The sequence below is a fragment of the Porites lutea genome, chromosome 8 (genome assembly GCF_958299795.1).
Source record: "Porites lutea chromosome 8, jaPorLute2.1, whole genome shotgun sequence".
NCBI classification, from domain to species: Eukaryota; Metazoa; Cnidaria; class Anthozoa; order Scleractinia; family Poritidae; genus Porites; species Porites lutea.
The window spans coordinates 22,872,600-22,886,973 of record NC_133208.1 but is presented as its reverse complement, the minus strand read 5'-3'; the positions used below and the strand labels follow the sequence as shown (position 1 = coordinate 22,886,973).

The 14,374-nt window shown below is 39.8% G+C and overlaps 1 protein-coding gene across 1 annotated transcript in view; it reads right to left on the bottom strand.

Moving 5' to 3' along the window:
* The window catches only part of LOC140945355 (uromodulin-like), a 64,675-nt gene that overhangs the window by 1,013 nt on the left and 49,288 nt on the right, over positions 1-14,374 (bottom strand). The gene's annotated exons all lie outside the window — the stretch shown is intronic.

Genomic DNA, 14,374 nt, shown 5'->3' with positions numbered 1-14,374 from the left:
GAAAAGCCAATAAGGAAGTGAGACTTTTGTAGCAGACAAAAGTTATTAATGGCTATATAGTACAAGGGTCAAACGCGGGAAAGACTGACTTATCACGCTATTCTGCTTCTTAAACCCAAAGAAATCTGTCATTGTTTGAACAGTGTACAATATCTACAATTAGCACGTGATTGTTACAAGTAAAATAGACAGTGCGCAGATAACCAGTGTCCCTAAATAGTAGGGGTAAAAAATATAATGTATGCGAGTTTGTGCCTCGGGACACAAAAAAGTGTCCGTTGTCTATATTAAACGGTGTCTGTATTAAGGCTATTAAGCGGGTAAATTTTAGAAACTCTCCGTTATATACGGTGTTTCGTCTTGCAGAAATTAAAATTTTATGTCTGTCCTCTTATTATTGGTAGAAATTAGCTAATCAGCACACGAGAATTAACTCAATTATTTTTAAAAAAATACAGCTTATAAAAACGTTGTAGTGTCGGTGATAAGAGACTTTTACTTTATACCTTTATAACTATAATAATAATAAAAAAAATCTTACTGAGTGGTCTTGTGCTATGAGGCTGCCTTGGAACTTTGGCACCAAGGTCGAGTTTCAAAATCCCTTGAGTTAGCTTGCCCATGAACTCAAAAGGAAGAAAAAACTATTCCTGTTTGATTTTTTCATTGCCTGCAATTTCATGCAATTTCATTTTCTTCTTCTGCACGGATCCGTGTGAGATGCGTCATAGATTAAATAACGGAAAGCAGCGAACTACACTTTGCTGGAGCCTTCCTTTATAAAAGCAAGCTCGCGCAAGTGTCAGATACTGGATTGAAGCTTGTTATCATTATGATCAAGCTGAAACACGCAAAATAACAAACGCCTTTTAAGTTTTTTTCTTTCTGAACTTGCGTGTTAGTGGCATGATGCTCTCTCTTCAAATGGTGCGGCTTTAATCTCGCAGTATACTGCGAATTTCAGTGACGTTACAGTTTAGCCCCTCCAGAGTTTATTGAACTCAGTCGGAGGTGTAGAGTCCATATTCTCCATATTTGGCATACCAGATCCCCCTATCAGTCACGGTCTCTTTCCATATAAGGAGCATATTAAGCAACCACAACTGCGACGGCATGTAGCGAAAACGCCCCAAAACATTGTATTATTGGTTATAGTTTATAATTTCCTAGAAGAACAGTTTCTTCGCGCTGCTAATATTTCTCGTACTAACGCGTTACAGACTAAACCTAAAACTTCTAACGATGTTGTACCATTTGTTGTCACATATAACCCAGCACTTCCACGCATTTCTAATATCCTACGCAAACATTTTAACATCTTACACTCTTCAACCGTTGCAAAGACGTCTTTAAGCAACCTCCTTTTGTTGCTTACAGACGTAGCCCTAATCTTCGTGACATTTTAGTTAAAGCACAATTACCCGTTATCTCCAACAATCATTTTCCGCCAGGCTCCTTCCGCTGTGGACAAAATTGTGCCACTTGTCCATATATTACTAACGGCCTCACACGTTATACCTTTTACGCCACAGGTGAAACACGCTCAATCACTTCACACATTACTTGTAACACTTAAAACGTGATCTACATGGTTCAATGTAACCGTTGCAATTTACAATATATAGGTGAAACTAAGCGACCTCTCAAGCACAGATTTAACGAACACAGACGTGCAGTCGACAAAACTAACATTAAATCTAAACCCACTACTCTTTCTGAAAACTTTCTCTCTCACTCTAACCATTCTCATACCGACATGCAGTTAATTCCAATAGAGAAAATTCATTCTTCACGTGACTCAGTTCGTAAGGCCAGAGAGTCGCATTTGATAGATAAGGCTATGACCCTTGAGCCTCATGGCCTAAACCGCCGTAACGAATTATTGTAATCCATCTCTTCACTTAGTATTTTTGCTTTTCAGTTTTGTGTTGTACGTCATTTCCTCCTCTCCCTTTTAAACAACTTTTATTGCGACATTCCCCATTTACATAATATTGTGATTGCTACATAAGTTCAGTAACATCTGTAAACCTGAAGAAGGCTGGTATGGCCAGCCGAAATATTGTTATAAAAAACAATACACGTTGTCTTAAATCAGCTTTGCAGTGGTCTTTGGACTTCTCGTTCTTGGTTACTAAATTAACATGCGATCACATACGATAAGACAAAACATCGAAGATGGCGGGTACATCAGAGTTTTTATCAGTGCTTTGCCGGGTCGGTTTTTCCCTGAGTAACGGTAACTTTCCATCGCTTAATTTTAAACCTCTTCTAGTAAAGTGTTTCGAATCTATCCTGAAAGGCCAGGATGTTATTGGAGTCTTACCATCAGGTAGGTCGATGTTATTTCACGGCTGTACCGTTCTCGCCACGACAAAAAACTACTAAGGTCAAGAGTTGCTACTGTAAAAGCAACTAAGCACAAAGCCAACGCGGCAACTAATTTCGCGTGGAGAACCAAAACCATGGTCTTGCCTGATCACAAAGTGACAATAACAAAACAGTCCAAACACTTTTAAGCTTAGCTAAGCTTATTCAAATGCTATTACCAAGGAAGGAAATACGCGCTCCAGTCAAAAGACTCAAGTTATCTTTATAAAAACACTAAGCTCAGTGGAGTCTACTAAGTCACAATGCAATTCTCGATAGCTGATAAAGCGTCAGTTTAAGCTGTACTTCATTCTTATAATTTTGGATCCGTAAATCACTATCCGTAATAATTTAACATCCTGCAACGAAAACTTGCAAGCCGAGCCCAGCGTGATGCAACCTTGCAGGAAAACATTACATTCAAGGACTGAAGAAAATCGCTTAGTTATTCAGATCCGAAAGGCACTTTGGAGAAAATAAGAACCCTCATTCAACCGTAATAAAAAGCTTTACGCTTCAAAAGAGGTCTAAGACTACGCTCTTACTTCAGAGGGCAAATTGTGCCTACCAGATAAAAAAAACACAGTAAATCGATGTGTGTCATGACCTCTCAGTGTGAAACAAGCGGCTAAAATCACATTTTCTCAGTGAAAATATAGAACCTTCCAGAGCATAATCTTCCCAGCAGAGGCAAAAAACATATTTTAACAAGCAGCATTTTGGCATGAGGTAAAAGTCGTGTAGGCCTGCCACCCCCTTTTATTGCCAGCTCATCCACATCGAAGCTTTAGGGTAGCATATCCTTAGATAGACGCTTCGACGGCTGATGCGAAGACGGTGAAAGTTGAACGCATCGCTTTACAGAATATTCTGAGTTTAGATCAGACGGCTTATGGTCTACAGATTGTGCTGTCCGAATAAACTGATCCATCATTAGTTTGTCTACGAATGTAACGCCACTCCTACATAACACTGCTGACCTCGTATCGTCCTCAGAAATTTTTATACCACAGGTTTTATAAACTTTCGAATACAACACTTTAGATAAGCCGGCCGTGCTGAATATGCGAAGCATATAGCCACTCTCATGAGAACCACCACATAGTTTGCAAACTGCATTTCTTGCAGAAATCGTCGTTGGAGTGGACATACTTTCCGTCATTTCGATTTCGGCATAATGCATAAATTATTTTCATTTTGCCCTTTTCTTACATGAATTACCTAAATCAATCAACTAATCAAAATGACGGATTGGCCGGCCGATGCCAGGGCCTTTCCCGCCCCACCTCCAAAGCCAGGGAAAAGCGCCCTGGGGACGAGGTTCTTTTGTGTGAACAGAAGCCCTATCCGGTATGCATTCCGTTCCCGCACAGAAGCTATTAGTTATAGTGTGAAGATAGCCTTATTTACCGTCTGTTCCTTTACCTGGTTTTCTATTTGGTTTTGTTTTGTTTTTTATCCATCTTCAATATTTTTTTTAGATACGTACTTTCGTACTAACGCCCAGCCAGGTACGCCTCAGGGGCAACTTACCCAAACGGACACCTAGAGGTAGTCCTCGCTTTTCTTTACTTCTTTTCATCGATCCCTCTAAAGGCGGACATATGATTCATAATCATGCATGCCTTTCCTTTTTTTTTTCAGTCATTTTCTCGTCTGTAACTTCACTCATTACAAGACGGAGAGTCGGGTGCGACTCCGACGGTGTCAAGACTGCGAGAAGACGATCATTTTCCTTTTGACTCTCACAGTAGACCCAGAGCATGCGTGAGGCAGGCAAAACTTCAATCTTTCCGCCCCAAACTCAGGCTCATATTAAGCTCTTGGAAGGTAAGAATTCAAATAATGACTGAACCTAACACATCAATATTTCATGTACGACGCAATGCTGTCGAAACCGTCAAAAATGAATATTTCACTTAGGCAGAATAGTGTCTTTAGTCCGGTGGTCATAATTAAAGAAAGTCAAATGACTACGATTAAGTTTGTAGGTAAAAACACCTTTATCTGGCGTACGTTTTTGACAAGTTTTATATAAACGTACCTGAATTTTTTTCATCTTTTGAGCGTTTTTATTTTTTCCTAACAGCTTCTTAATTCGCTTTTTGATTGTGTCAAACAGAGAATATAAATGTTTTTTTTTATGTCTCCTCCCCGGTTTACTAAAAAACTAACAATAAACCCCCCTTTACTGCCAACAGCCGAGCTTTGTTTGCTAGAGCGCCTAACTTAGGAAACAAAGAAAACCGAGACTGTGGTCTGGGATTAAAAACATGGCCAAGTTAATGGCCGGTTTTATTCAAAACTGCAAAATGATCTTATCAATGTTAAAATATCAAATTATGTTTACGAATTGATAGGTCTAGCAAAGGTGAGGGCCAGAAGAAAAAGGCAACTAAATTACAAGAAATACCTAACGCAAGAAAAATAGGTGGAAGATTGGGGCGGAGGCGGGGCGATTGCTTGTTCAAAGGATAAGCAGGTCAGCTATCGAAGATTCGGCTTGATGTCAGCTTTCAGACCGAGAGGATTAACAAAACATTACACCCTCTTATAAAGGGTCTTTGCGAGATGATGAGATCGGGGCTAAGTAAATTTACTGCCAGTGGCCTTATCATAAGAGCTCGTGATTATTACCCAAAAGCAATTTTACTTTTCGTCTTGTGATTCTTATGCGATCGTAAACCATTGTAAGACAATTCAAAGTTCACATTTGAGAGCCTTTAGGACCCCAATCGACCCCACCCCCCAAAAATCCATGCATCAAAGAAATTAGAAGCGGAGACATATTTTTTTTTTTTGGTTCCAAATAAACTCATTTTTTCTATGAAGCAATTACGCACAGCAGTTTAAACGCAAAGATAAGGTTAATGCAAGATATGTTTCCCATATGCTCAGGAAGACCTCTAAATTATAGCAATTACAGAAATTGACACACAAAACGGGGCAAATGTCCGGTCCCCAAAATGTTCGACCAAAATTAGCTGGTGAGCAGGCTCTCCGCTTTGGTAGACGGCGAAGGAAAAGTGGATGTAAGGAAGCCCTCGCTCGACTATCTCGTTTCCTTCGCCCCATGTAAGGTACCCGGGTTCCGGAATTCGAGGAATTTTTGCTTGTGGACCGGACTCCTGGTAAGGAATCCAAAATCCAAAATCCAGTACCTGGAATCCGGAATCCACAACTTGGAATCCAGAATTTAAGACTGCCTTGGATTAGCTTACAGGCGGTTGATTTCTATTTACTTAACGTTGGCTGGCCATTTAGAATTGTCATTCTTGCTCCATAGTAGTCTACTATGTTGGAAATGAAGCCTCATTTTGGACTTCCCTTAATTAATATGTATAACGGTCGAGTCCATGGCGTCACCCATTGTTATAACCTAGGGAAAAAGTGCCTTCCTCCATACTAATGAGGGTCTTCCTCCATACTAATTCGGTATAGGTTTACTAATGAGCGAATACCACAATAGGCACAACAGGCTTGCCTCGGCTTGCCCGTTAAGTAACTTGAGCCCGGTTTTCGGACCGTCTATTAAAAGGAAAATAGGAATAAGAAAACCGATCACGTAGCAACGCGAGAAACGGCTTTCTATATCTTATTTAGCGCTAAAACTCAGATATATATATATATATATATATATATATATATATATATATATATATATATAAAAGCCAAACAGAAAGTGGAGTTGAAAAGTCTCTCTTTGATCAGTTTAGTTTATGTCTTCTTATTTAGCTCTAAAACTCGCATATATATATAAACAAAACACATATACACAAAGTGGAGCTGAAAACTCTCTATTTCAATTTTGTCTGACTATTGCAAAACCGTTTTCTCCGTTCTATCTCGAGTAAATGAAAAACTATTAAAGTCTCAGAGTTGCACGCGCCGTTAGTCAGTTAATTATGCGAGTTTATAAGCCCAAAGTTAAATACAAATTAGTTCATCTCTACAGTAGACCTAAGGGAACACCTTGACGTATTATTATATAAACAATTTTAAATAACTTAACAAGGATCAATTAAAAGACGCGACTAATAATTGCTAGCAATAAAACCACAAGGGCAAACAATGACAAAAAGAGTCAAATACACAGCGATTTTTAAGGAATGGAAATTAATTAATCTTCATCTTCTTCACCCATGGAGTACTTGTAAAGTTTGAATTTCTTATGCCGACGTTTCCTCAGCTGTTTGGAATGAGCTTTATGATCATCCAAATAATTTACAAATTGAATCCGACGCCTTTTGCGCTTCGGACCTTGTTGTAATGGGTTTCTACTGTGGGAGGAGGGGTCAGGAAAGCAGGATTTAAGCGTGGTGGAGGGGTGAGGCTTTCTTTGTCAGGTTTTTGAGAGATAGCCGCTAGTGTTAATTCAGGGGTTGAGGGGAGTGGAGAATGCTGTCGTTGCTGTCAAAGAATCTTGTGTCCTTAATGTTAAGTCTGGAACAGCGCTGATTATTTCTTCCGGTCGAGTTCTTGTATTTAATTGCTTCTTAAAAGCCAGGTATCTGTTTTCCAACTGAAAGTATTGCTTAGCTTTTTCATCGTCCCAAAGATCGTTTCAAGAAAGCACGTCATCCATGTTGCCTTGTATTTCTGGAAGAAGCGGGACAGGCGAAAGAGTTTGCTGCTTCAGATATTTCAGAAGCTCTTGAGGAATATTTTCTTGAAACCCTGCTTGGTTAAATCCTTCTACACTGGGCAGGACGTTTGTTCGCAACCGACAATTATCTTGGGTAGTAGTTTTCAGATCAATCAGAAGATAATCAAAAGGTCTTTTTACAGCCTCTTCGTACTGATTTAAAAAGAAATCCGTCTGCCCGGGATACATTTGCTTCGCCAGAGTCAAGATTTGCATAGCCTGAGTATCAGGCCTTCCTAAAGGGCTAGGGGAGAGGAGATTTTAGATGGGGGAGGCGGGAGGGGGAGAAGAGAAAGGAAGGCCTGACACAAAACCATTCAGCAAATCGAGTGACACATTCAAATTCTGCATGTGGTAGTGATTGGAAAACACTCAACACTCCCTGACGTCACTAACCGCAAGTAAATACGAGCAGAGCGATCGGCAAGGAGAAGCCATTGAAATTTTTCATAGATGTTTTCATTTCATGTTATGTGATGTACTTTTATGGACAGAGACGCAGAGAAGAATTCAAAAAGGCTCTAGAGAGCGCTCTCAAGTTCTTTCCTGGAATAAACATAAAACCCGAGCAAGAATTGTGCTTTCAAGGCCTCGTAGTTTAAAGGAAAGATGTACGCGGAGTATGGAAAAGCCTCATATACCAGCTTCTGCCAAAACTATGTCCGGGTATTGGTTTCACAAGACCGGGACAAAGAAGACGATATCAATGTTTCAGATATCTAAGTTCTGATTTACAACATCCTGCCGTTAAAAGGGTATCGTTAGTGTAAAGGAAAATGGAGCGAGGTAGCTATGTATTGAGATAGCCGACAGCACCAAGGCTTTTAAAAAGCTTGAATTTGCTTGTGGCGGTTACGATAGCGAACGTGATTGGAATTCGTTCGCTTCCTCTTCCAAAATTTTTTCACTTATGAAATGTACTAAGCTCAAGCGGGCGCCATCATATTTCGCCAACAGGATTGACCTTTGCTATAGGCTCTCACTTCTTTCTTACCTTAACTTGTAACAGCTTTCACGAGCTCTCTGTGAAGTAGTGGAATTTGCTGCTGCTTGATAATTTTCTAGGCATAGGTGTTTCACCATCGCACCTTCCTATTTATTCTTGCAGCTCTTTTCAACCACCCGAGAATACAAGGGATAACCAACAAAACCTAAAGAAAAAAAAAAGGTTTCCCTCGGAGGATTCTCGGCCCGATCTACATCAGCTTTTTAGCTGCCAGACAAGCGCCTGATGTAACTCTGTAAACAAAAGCAATTTACAATTTTCCGGGCACACGTTTATTTACAAACAGAGCGTTGGCGATCTTACACTAGCACAATTCCTAAAACATGTTATAATCCCTCAAAAACGGCAGGTTTTCCATTACATTTATTCGAAAACTCCTCATTGGAGATTTCAGAAAAAAAGGCGAAATCGTAAGCAACACAAGCACCGGAGCACGGCCAGACGGTAAGGTGAGATTTATTTTAGGCGAGCTTTTTGACACGTGCGCTGACAACCAAATGACTGGAAGCGATTTTGATTGGATGGTGTTGAATCATGCTGTGTGGGGGTAGAAGGCTCCAGTAAAAGCATCTGTGTCAGGCGTTTCTCTCCTTCAGCTCTCTCCCTTTTTCCCTTCCATCTTTTCCCCTTTCCTCCAGAAACGCGTGATACTCAGGCTAATTGCAATTTGTCTCGTGGATTCTTGAATAACACCAGATAATGGCCGTTTAGGCTTCTGCTGCGGCTACCTTTCCCCTGATGAAATAGATTCTGCACGATATAAATCACGCTCAGATGGCGATAATGAGAAAGAATTAAAGAGGTTCACAATTCGCTTGTCTTTACTAGCGTCAATCATCTGATCATCAAACAAGATCAAATTCCGTTTGTTCACATCAAAATAGGAATCCTGCTCCAAAGCCGGAGGAATTCCCTTGACGAATTCAATGTGTGGCATGGCGACAAACATTTGTGTATAAGCAGGCTGCCATTGTGAATAACACCAAACGATCCTCTCCGGGGAAGGGTAAATGGTCTCTGAAACTTGCTGCAGTAGAGATCGAACCCAGGCCGTTTTTCCGGACCTGGTCATTCCGTAAATCATGGAGGTAAAAGGATGCTCGAAGCGAAACTGCTGACATTTCTGTGAAAATATTGGAACTGTTTGAAATGCAGCGAGACCAGCATTACGGTGTTTAGACATCACGTGCCTTTGCGTATTATCTTTTCTACTAAAGGATTTTTCGCAGACAGAACAGAACCAACTCATGTCAACTCCTCAGGAGCAAAATGTAGACTGAGAATAAGTTACAATGTTGCGCATTTATATAGGTTTTCATTGTTTTCCCTCCTCCTCATTTCTATTGTTTTTCCTCCTCCTCCTCCTCCTCCTCCTCCTCATTTCTATTGTTTTCTCTCCTTCGCCCACTCGTTTCATTTTTTTCTCCACGAGATTCTATAAAAGACTGCCAACTGTCATCTTTAGTTCATTTTCAAGCAATGTCTCGTGTAGTGAACACCAATCGTGATTTTCTTCAGCTGTTAGCTGATTGCCCTGCTTATCAGTCTTATACAATGTACTCATGGGACACATTCCGATCCACGAAGAAAGTAATTAAGCGGATATTGCTGCCATATAAGGATACTTTACTTGACCTGGCCAGTCCAAATGTCCCTTACAAAACAAAGAAGCGAGTCCTTGTACAAGAGGGTAGTGGTTTTATTGAAGATGTATTAGCCCCTGTTGTTTCAAGCTTAGGATTTCTAATGCTATAAAAGAGGTGAAGCATCGCTAGGTTGATCATTCGAAGCTAAGTCTGTCACGGGTACTCATCAAAAATGAAGAGAGAGATAGATTTGGTTGAAGAAGAAGAACACGAGGGTGAACATGAAGAAAGCGAAAGTTCTGGTGATGAAAGCGAGGATGAAGAAGCAAGAATAAAAGATGTCTTGAGTCATCTTTCCCGAGCAGTGCCGGAAAAGCGTACTTCTGATTTGCTGCATAGTATGGCCGCGTCCAAAGATATTCTTTTCTGGACCCCCAGCGGACAACTACTTCGAACTAAACGCATTATTTCCGTCACAAACATCGCCGAGCTAGTTGAGTATGTGTTACTCCCTCATAACAATGAACGTTTCTAGATGGACTTGCAGAGTTAGGAACGATAAAGCTAGCGGTTTAATCAAGAACAAGAAGTTGTTAAGTGATTTAATAGGAAAGGAAAAAGGCTACCAAAATGTAGAAAATACTTCCGATAACGAGAGTAATAATGAGGAGAGTTCATCGGATTGAAAATCAGGAGGAGGAGGAGGAAATGACTTCTGAGAATGCCGTTGAAGCTGAAGGCACCCAAGAGAGCGACAATGCACTAGAAACGACAGGCAGGAAACAGAACGTAGTAACCCTGAAACGTCCGCCACCTTTCACTCTAAACGTCCTTGTGAACAAAGCGAAATCTCTATTTTAATGTGTACAGGACATTGATCACGAAATGTCCTAAATGCTTTTGGCACGATTACTACAAGATTTGTCCTATATGCGATCACCAGATTACCGAGGGGAGAAATTACTTGAAAGAGGGCTTTCTTCGGTGTCACTATTGCGGAGCACTTACACACAAAAACGTGAAGAAGTTAGGAACCAATTTCTACTCCCCTTCTAAAGAGAAGAACGAAGATGAAGATTAATTAATTCCCATTTCTTGCAAATCTCTGTGTATTGGACTCTTTTTGTCATTGTTTTTAATAAAGTTTTTAAAACGGTTTCTTTCTTGTGGTTTTATTGCTAGCAATTATTAGTCGCGTTTTTTAATTGATCCTTGGTAAGTTACTTAAAATTGTTTATATAATAATACGTCAAGGTGCTCCCTTGGGTCTAGCTGTAGAGATGAACTAATTTGTATTCAACTTCGGGCTTATGAACTCGCATAATTAACTGACTAACGGTGCGTGCAACTCTGAGACTTTAATAGTTTTTCATCTACTCGAGATAGAACGGAGAAAACGGTTTTGCAATAGTCAGACAAAATTGAAATAGAGAGTTTTCAGCTCCACTTTGTGTATATGTGTTTTGTTTATATATATGCGAGTTTTAGAGCTAAATAAGAAGACATAAACTAAACTGAAATAAAGACTTTTCAACTCCACTTTCTGTTTACCTTTTGTTTATATATCTGAGTTTTAGCGCTAAATAAGATATAGAAAGCCGTTTCTCGCGTTGCTACGTGATCAGTTTTCTTATTCTTATTTTCCTTTTAAAAGACGGCCGGAAAACCGGGCTCAAGTTAGTTAACGGGCAAGCCGAGGCAAGCCTGTTGTGCCTATTGTAGTATTCGCTCATTAGTAAACCTATATACCGAATTAGTATGCAGAAAGACCCTCATTAGTATAGAGGAAGGCACTTTTTCCCTAGGTTATAACAATGGGTGACGTCATGCATGGACTCGACCGTTATACATATTAATTAAGGGAAGTCCAAAATGAGGCCTCATTTCCAACATAGTAGACCACTGTCAATTTATAATTTCCGATCCTGTTGTAATGGGTATAGAGTGTTCAATTCAGCCATCTGGTCGCAAAGAGGCAACTGCAGTTTGTTTAACAAATATTATTTATTAAACCTTTCATGACTGATGTTTTATGATCAACTACTGAAACTGTCTAAACGGCGACTGACGCGATAGATTTTTTTGTCGGGTTAATCTTTCTCTGACAACGATACAATTCTGGTAAGTACTAACAGTATACTGTGAAATTAAATAGTAAGTTACAGGTAAAAATTGAAAAAAAAAAACTTCGTTTATTTGTGCATTCAGGGCTGGAGACACCAAGGGAAAACTAACATGAATTGTAATTTTGACACTGAAGCCCCAGCAAGGGCAACTGTTCGGAGAAGCAAATGTTGCCTATGGTTTTCTGTGGCTTGAGGAGGGCTTAAAATTTCCGAATGAGCTTTCCATTCCTGTTAAATTCCCTGCGATTTTCTGAAGTTTAAGTTTTCACATTTTACTCCCCACGTTAGGCTATTTTTAACGTTTTACGAAAGTGAATTTTTTTTTATTTCTCTCTCCATCACATTTTGGAATCCAAACTTTTACTTTTTTTGTCTTCGTGGCGAAGTGGCGGTTTTGCATCACCCGAGTAGCGCAGCTGATGAAGTATCCCTCTGCTAAGCGAGTGGACGCTCGTTTGAACCTGCCCGGCAGAGCACTAACTGACTAAGATCTTTCCCAGTCTTTCTCGTTTTAACTGCAGAACTAGGTCAGTCGGTAGATGATCCATTATTGCAGTCAGAGTCACTGAGAAATGAAGGTATTAGCTTTGCCCTGCAAACGGCCAGACCTTCGCGTGGCTCGATTGTCCGCGTAACACGGCGTCAAGTTAGTGTTCTCAATTAGCATTTTCGTGCTATGTATATGAACACCCAAACAAAGTGCCTTTTTTAATAGCAGGGGGAGGTGTAAGAGCCCTCGCCAGTGTTGGTCGCAAAAACGGAGGAAGTAATTTAACTTTCAAAAAGTGAGCCCCATTTCGATTAGGATGGGACCGAGTGTTCCGCCTAATCTGGAGTGTTAACTTTGAAATTTCGAATTCAAGGAGCAAAGTCTGTCAAACCCTGTGAATTTTTTCTCGAATCTATCAGACAACTTTCGTAAGAGAAGATATGTTAGTCACCGAGAAAATATTTCGCCAAACAGCTCGTAAACGAAATTCCCTGGAGTTGCTTTAGGCATGCAATAATCAGGATGAGAAAAATATTTGATACTCGCTCATGATGCATGTACTCTCCATGTCTTTTTTTTATTTGGAATGAATGAATTTATCATTTTGCATTTCCTTGCTGGGATAATTGTTAGCAACCACCTTTCTGACTCGCTTCATCATTGCCTACTATTAACAAGTTTTGAAATTTTACTTGGTAAAAACTGACAGGTTGATTAACACTGCTCTCTGCATAAATTTAAGAAAGCAGTTGTTTCTCCAATTTCAGAATCAAAATGCGATCGACAAACGAACACTTGGCGATGAATTAATTATGTTTATGGTTTTAATAATGAAGGCGCAAGATATCCTACATAAGAAATTCCAAGCAAAATTTAGAACACTGACCCGCATTCAACGATCGATCTATTAAGTAAAGCCGTTTTGTGTTTTGAGAACTTTGATATCCAATTTTGTCAAAAAAATTTAAGAAGCAAGTTTCCTAAAATTAGAAGCAAGATCCAGATCCGTCTTGTCGTTGTCTTAACTCCGTTATTAATTCCTTGTACAACAGGTGACTGCTGCAAAGTTGGAGCCCTGAACAACTCCACTGGTTGACGACATTGGACTCTTCCACTTAACTTGACAAACGTTCTCTATATAATCAGGTGGTGTACTTGTGGTTTTCTTGATATCTCTTAGTCCCTGCAAAAAAATTCTGATTGAGATTTTTGGTTTTGAAACTTTCCTTTCTATCCCAGAGATCTGTGGATTAATCGATAAAAGGCGCAAACTTTGTTTTCTTTTAAAAGAGAGGATAAAACATTACATACCGTAAAATTCCGAAAATAAGCCCCGGGGCTTATATTTTTCAAAGGCCCTTTTTGAGGGGCTCATTTTTGGAGGGGCTTATCTACGGACGGAAATTTGCGTTTCAAAATCGATTGGGCTAGCCTTATAGTTGGAAGTAAATTTACCGTTTATGCTTTGTTTTACTTTGTATTTGAGGGCAATTTTCCAAGTACAAACCCCTGGGGGCTTGTATTTGGAGGGGCGATTTAACGGAGGGTTTTTTACGTTACCGGTTTGGGGGGCTTATATTTGGAGGGGCTTATTTTCGGAATTTTGCGGTATTATGTTGAAATGATGATGTGAAATTCACTGATCAGTTGGGGAGACATACTTTCACGACAAATGTCAATCTTAGGTTAAAGATTTTCTCAAATTAGGAAATTGGTGGACAAAAACTGTCCAAACAATTCCTATTTCGTATAACAGGCGTAAAAAAATAATTTTTGTTTGTTGTAGATATAAAAAACAGTTCACAGCGAGTTAAAGGAAATCTTCAGTAGTCGCGTTACGAGCACCGTAAAGGTGATTCATCGTTTTTACATGACGTCACGGCGGCCGTATTGGTGTTGTAGAACACTGGAACGGCCGCCATGTTAGTGTTCCCAACCAATACTATGGGAGTTGAACTCTTTCCTTATGTAAACGCTTTCTTTTGTTGCAATTAATTTGCATAGCGGCTGGGCACGTGCGTGAAAACGCTCTATTGACAACTGGTCTGCAAAAATATAAACTTCTTCACCAACTCTTACTGAGGCTTACTGAAATCCTTATGTTCTTTTCTTTTGATCTTTTCCCACGATCTTGACTAAGATTTCATTCAA